Source organism: Phalangium opilio, unplaced genomic scaffold (assembly GCF_054372755.1).
Source record: "Phalangium opilio isolate 3A_F unplaced genomic scaffold, DU_Popi_V2 ptg000055l_1, whole genome shotgun sequence".
NCBI lineage: Eukaryota > Metazoa > Arthropoda > Arachnida > Opiliones > Phalangiidae > Phalangium > Phalangium opilio.
Window position 1 is genome coordinate 1,419,892 of NW_028324174.1, and position 7,402 is coordinate 1,427,293.

Sequence of the window (7,402 nt, forward strand, 5' to 3'; positions counted from 1 at the left end):
ATCTCTATAAATATGTTATCATACAATTTTTGTTAAGCCTTGGTACCTTGCACGCTTTATTGCGCTAGCGTCATTTATAAAATGCCGATGACCGGAGAGAAGCTATGACGACAGAGCTCACCAGTAAACATTTCCAAAATCCGCTGTCTTTTTTGGTGAGCTCTGCTGAACGCAGCCCAGACCAGTGAAAGGTCTGATCGTAATCGGATAATAGCTTCGTGTTTTCATGCTTTTTATGGTACGCATTTACTTTTAGTGTGTGTAGCCACAAATAAGCTTTGGTGTTATGTAACGTTAACAGTCATGTTGACAAACTAAGAAAATCGTTGAGGTGAAACGAGAGGATAGTGTTTATATGGCAACCCTGTTGTGAATATGGCTTTGAACATAGAGGGCATACAGTTGAGGAGTAGAAAATTGGGCCTTTACAAACACGTAAAGGTAGTATCCCTCCAAAGTTTTATCTCTTCATTTCCCGTTTCTCCCCCATCGGATGATTTTAATGTGTACAAGTATATCATTATTGGATGTAAAATGTCGTCTGATTTACAGTATATTTGCTATGCTTTGTATACTGCTTTAATATTTCATACATTTTAACTTAAGAAACATTTCCATATCTGGGTAAATAAGTTTGTAAGTAGTCGTCTTGACTCGGAGAGGTCATATTTTGGTTTTCCCAACTTGTTGTCTGTGTGTGTCCGTCCATTGTTACACTAGTGCGTCGCGTTAGCAGTTAGCCTTGTGTTGATGTGTTAAGAAATCATACAGAACCTTAATATTCCCTTTTCCATAATATAAAGTGAATATGTGGAAGTATTTTTCGTAATTATGTTGCATTTAGTACTTTTGTAGCTTTAAAGCTCTGTTTCATTTTGATATTCCAAAGATTATTTTTAATATTGTTATTTGAAATGGCTGTTTATATATTACTTAAGCTATACTACATCTGTATATACAATAATCCTTGGTTGAGTGATTTCATGAAGAAAACTAAGACCTAGACTCCGGCGGGTATATTAAGTATCATCCGCAATAGGCTTAGTGAAACAAAGAGTAAATAATTGAGGCCTGAGGTGAAGTAAACTTGTGGCTTTGATTTTCGTGTCTGAAATGAAGAGACATCAACGGTTCAGAGTGAGCCGAAAGTTAAATACACTATTAAATAATCAGGTTAAGATTTTATAATAGAAGAAAAGATCATGGTGGCAATTAGAATAGTAAAAGGGCTAATGGTAAACGGGTAGTAGCTACAGACTTTTTTCTCTTTATGGTGCGCATTGATTATTAGTGCGTCTAGCTACAATTTAGCTTTGGTGTTATTTAACATTAACATTCATGTTGGCAAACTGAGAATATTGTTGAGGTGAGACGAGACGATAGTGTTTACACTGCAAACCAGTTGTAAATGTAGCTATCAGAATATACGGTAAACAGCTGAAGCGTAGACTTCATTTCCTGATCTTTTCCCCATTGACTGATTTCCATGTGTCCAAGATTTATCCTTATTGGATGTAAAATATCGTCTGCTTTACTGTATATTCGCTATGCTTGGAATACTGCTTCAATATTTCATAAATTTTACTTCAAAAAAGAGAAATTATTCCATATCTAGGTAAATAAAATGTAGTAGTAGGCCTCTTGACTCGGAGAGGTAATATTGTGGTTTTCCCAACTTGTTTTTAATTAGTTGCGACTATTAACGTAAGTGTGAAACACTATCCTAAATTGCCCTTTTTTACAATTATTCATCAAAATTACTAAACCCTTGTGTTTAAGCCTAAAACACAAAACGATAAGAGTTTTTTCCAGTTGACTGAAGCGCGGATATTTTATTTTTCTATATAATTTTAAAGACAATCTGTATTTTACTACTTTTTAATTCAATCTCCTGATTTTACTGGTAATGGATTTATTTCCTATAAATTAATTGAAATAAAATACTACTTATCTCAGATTTTTCAACAACAATTCCATTTTCGTAAAAATTTTATCATGAAAAATCTGAGATAAGTAATATTTTATTTCAATTAATTTATAGGAAATAAATCCATTACCAGTAAAATCAGGAGATTGAATTAAAGAGTAGTAAAATACAGATTGTCTTTAAAATTATATAGCAAAATAAAATATCCGCGCTTCAGTCAACTGGAAAAAACTCTTATCGTTTTGTTTTTTAGGCTTGGGCAAACCAAGTCCTTTTTTATATAATATCTGTTCCTTCAGTCTTTATTTGTATTAATCTATTATAAAATAATATTTGCCTGAAATGCGAAATTTTTCACTTCTAGGACGAGGTTAAAAATGGTTCTACACTTCTACTAATTCTTATATGATACGGCTCACAATTCGTTTTAGAACCCGAGCTTTATAGTCAACTTCAAAACAAACCTGCCACGATTTTAAACTATCAAAGCCGTATCTTTTACAGTCCACTTTACGATTGCAATTATCCATGACATTGCGTACACTGCCCTTGTACGTTTACAGTGATTGGCACCGTGGACAGTTATTTTAATTAAAATACCTAGGCCACAGGTCCAGTTTTAAAAATATCCTTATTTCCAACACTGATCCATCTATCCTTCCAGCTTTTACAATCACCCATTGCATAGACTCACTCAATAGTCTGCCTAAGCATGGACTTATAATAGAAGCTTACGCTTCCTGGATATTTCACTCACCTTAAAACGCGCACAACATTTATTCCTCGTCTGAAATAGTACCAGCCTGGCACGCGCGTTTGTGACGTAGAATTTGAGGCAAATTCAGAGTTCTAATTTTGAATAGCGCGCGCGCACGCACGCCTAAAGAAAAACGTTTGCCTCAATTTCTACGTCATCAGCCCCCCAGTCCCCACCCGCGCGAATTTTTGTAACATAAATGTGTTTAAAATCAAAATGCCTTACTGAAGGCTACAGGGAAATATACATGAAGCGTAAGCTTCTATTATAAATCCATGGCCTAAGTAAGGCAACTTAAGCCTTGGTCGAAACTAACATCTAAAATATAAATTAAAAAGGTATCTTAAGTATAGAATTTCAACCGAGACACATAAATAAACGAAAATTAGACCCGCCAGAGAAGTTTTTAATAAATATAGTGTTATATTTATTGAAAAATATCAAGTTAAAGTTTCAAGGCGGCGAAATGGCAAATTAGCGTCGTCTACTGTAGGGTAACGAACAATTAGCGTCGTCTGCTGTAGAATAATCTTTTGAGGTACTTACGTTTTTAATTAAATTAACATACTTAGACTTAATTAAATTTGATGAAACTTGAAAAAGGCACACCTTGAATAGTTACTTGTTAATTTAAATGTATTCCGAAAGCTAACTTGCATGTAGTTTTTAAATGATTCGATGTACAGGAGCACCAAAAACACCATGTTATTCCTATGGGAAAATCGGCTAAAATCTGTGAATTTTCATTTAACATTACGGGAGGGTGTGGGATCTTATCTAGAAGGGCCTACCGGCCCTCTAGAATAGGCTTATTTTTTAGCTCCGCCTTAATTAACCTATCCAATGAAATTTATCTCTTTACTTACACCCCGCCTAATAAGCCAAGTAGGAACCAATCAACAATATCGCTTTCCTTGCTATTATATTACATATATATCACGTACTAGCTATTTAAATATCATTTGCTTTTGTAACCCGCCCAATATGCTATGCCTCATTTTCTTTTTTGTTTACGGGTTAATAGTCAACATTTTGTTAACTCTTTACGAAATCGAGCGGCGAAGCTGAAAACAGCTGGAAAATAAACCCAAACGGCCCTCCGCCGATTGCACTTCCGAGTCAAATAACGATACGGGGTCAATGTGAAAAATGAACTCGTTAAAACATGTTTGTTTATCCTTGCTGGTTGTTGATTATTTTGTACTATATATTGTGTATTTATTTATTACGCATATCTGTACATCTTATAAAAAGTAAATATTTGATGTCTTAAAATCTGTGTTTTTATTAACTTTAGGCTAACAGAAAGCTGGTTCGGGCCAGCAGGCAAAGGATGACGTCAAGGTTGAATATAGCTTTTAGTTTTGGTTTAAGTTAAGAAGATGATGTCATGGGGGTTGAAACTAACAGCTCGGGCTAGTCCAGACTTGTCTGAAAAGTTTGGTTTGAGTTTGGTGGATGGGGAGAGGGCGGCCATCTTGGGGTGGCGGCCATCTTGGATGTCTGCATATCTAGGTAGTTCCTACTACTCACTAACCCTTTAAAATTTAACGTCAATAGTCATTTTTGGGTTTCTCTTGCCCAGAGTCCCCTTTCACTTCTCGTGAGTCATGTTTACGGAATGCAACCTTTAAGACGCCACAACCTCGCTGGAGGGAAAAATCGCTCCTTATATGGAGTTGCTAAGCGGCTACCGTACTGCACGTGACCCCTTCGACCCAATGGGCAAGAGCCCCCAAAAATGACAAATCTTTCTCATCGAAGAGAGAAAACTTCGATGGATGAGAAAACTTGAGTAGTACAAAAATTCACCTGTACGAGGAAGGCACGGGCCGACCTCTCTCCCTCTACCCCGTCTCGGGACGGTAAATTACAATTTTTCGCTTTCGCCGTGTATAAGTTTGTTTTTTCTTTTGTATTCGCAATTAAAGTATTAAGTTTTTTTATATTAAATCAGTTTATTATTCCACCGAATGATTGCTAATCGACGTTATTTCGAACAACCCTTCAATTTTATTAAAAGGAATAAAATTGGCTTTAAAGTTCTTTTTTCAGTCGGGAATTTTAAAGTATTCTAAGCTCTCCCACTCTTGAGCAACCCCTCGGCCAAAATCCCACTACATAACATCAATACTCGACCTATTTTAACTTTCTAGAGTTTCCATGATTAGTAATACAGTGGGCTAAATTCTTAAATACTCGCTCTGTATTAACTATGAAATGTGTACACCGTATCGACTTTATACGCAATCTTCATTACTCGTCCTATATAAACTTTAACTACTAACATCAATACTCGACCTATTTTAACTCTCTAGAGTTTCCATGATTAGTAATACAGTGGGCTAAATCGTTTATAGAAACGTTATTCTATTATCATTTGAAACTTGGCTAATATAGACATTTTAAGTGCAGCATGCACCCTTTGTTTCGCCTTATCCAATTAGGTAGAATATAAGGATGTCGAACTACAGTTAAAAGCAAGAACAACCGCAATTGCGAAAACCTTTGGTGGATAACCCACTCTAGGGAGGCTAGACATTTCTCGTAACCCTAGCCGATCGCCGCGAATGTCTTAAACCCCACGATGACGACGGAGTTAGAAGCCAATGAGGCAGATTGGTGTCTATGTGGAATAGACGGAAGACCAGTAGATGGTGGAAATTAGAAGCCAGTATGTACAGACTGGTGTCCAAGTGGGATGTACAATGACCAGAAGATGGTGGTGATTAGAAGCCAGTATGTACAGACTGTTGTCCGTGTGGGATGGACAAAGACCAGAAGATGGTGGTGTGAGAACTCAAGTAGAGGAACCATTTCCGTGACTGTGAATGCAGTTCGGAAATGGCGAACACGTTTGCTCCAATTTGGAAACTGCGAACATACGTCACTCGGAGAGGTAAAAAAAGTCTGTAACTACTGCCCGTTTACCATTGGCTCTTTTACTATTCTAATTGCCACCATGATCATTTCATCTATTATAAAATCTTAACCTGATTATTTAAGAGTGTATTTAACTTTCGGCTCAGTCTGAACCGTTGATGTCTCTTCATTTCAGACACGAAAATCAGAGCCCAAAGTTCACCTCACCTCAGGCCTCAATTATTTACTCTTTGTTTCACTAAGCCTATTGCGGATAATACTTGATATAACCGCCCGAGTCTAGGTCTTAGTTTTCTTCATGAAATCACTAAACCAAGGATTATTCTATATACAGATGTAGTATAGCTTAAGTTATATATAAACAGCCATTTCAAATAACAATATTAAAAACAACTTTGGAATATCAAAATGAAACAGAGCTTTAAAGCTACAATAGTACTAAATGCATCATAATTACGAAAAATACTTCCAGATATACACTTTATAGTATGAAAAAAGGGAATATTAAGGTTCTGTATGATTTCTTAACACATCAACATGGGGCTAACTGCTAACGCGACGCACAAGTGTAACAATGGACGGACACACACAGACAAAAACATAGACTGCTTTTTAACTCTTTCCGTATTAATTTTGAGTTTGATTATCTTAAATATTAAAATAAATATAATTAATATTAAATATTTTCTTCGTTAGTTGTTCGCCTTATTGAGCGTTACATCGTTTTGATAAAGAACAATTAAACATTCTTGAAAGACTTGACTAATATTGGCGTTTGAAATGAAGCATACGCCGGTTGCTTCGCCTTACTCAGATAGGTGTCGAACTACAGTTAAAAGCAAGAACAATCGCAATAGCGAAAACCTTTGGTGGACAACCCACCCTAGGGAGGCTAGACGTTTCTCGTAACCCTAGCTGATCGCCGCGAATGTCTTAAACCAAACGATGACGATGGAGTTAGAAGCCAATGAGACAGATTGGTGTCTATGTGGAATAGACGGAAGACCAGTAGATGGTGGTGTTTAGAAGCAGGGTTGGCAAGTTTTAAACAAATTGTTTTAAACTTTGGTTTAAAACTTGTTTTAAACAGCCATGAAAAAAAACTTTAATTTGTTTAAAACGTTTTAAACAAAAAGTTTAAAACATGTTTTTTTTTTATGGAGAAAAATTTCGAATATTTTTAACTCTTTTTTATTTGAAAATGAGCGAAAAGATTAAATAATAGAAATAATAAGCTCCAGTCAAAACCTTCCAATTATTCGACTGTTTCAAATGTGTGTTTAATGGTTTGGAGACCCTACCAGTTGTTTTATCCATTACCAATCTGTATTGAAGACTGATATTCAGAACTATGATTAAGGATAACTTATTTTGTCATCTACTTAAAGCAAAGCAATAACATTTTTCCTATGTGGTTTCTCTACACTGTTGGTACATTTTACTGTTCTAAAAAGATTACGCGTAGTCTATAAAGCCAGGCCTTTGACAGTGCTCAAATTAATACGCCTAATCCTAAAACGGAAAACATGAGCGCCTACAAATAAGTAAGGTGTGGTGAAGTTTCAAATGTATGATGAGTTCTGACCAAGAAACTCGGAAGTACGGAAGCGGAAATGACTGAATAGTGGGCACAAAAAAAATGAGGCATTTAGACATTAGGGGTTAAATGTACAAATTTACGCATCACACTCATTTTGTATCCGCTATTAAAAAAATTATATTTTCCTTATGAAAAGATCGTTTGCTCTTTTTTAAACAGTCAGTAGAATTTTTCAAATATTCAATATTGTACCCTCAACACGCACTCCCTTTCAAATAGTTAATTTCATGATAAA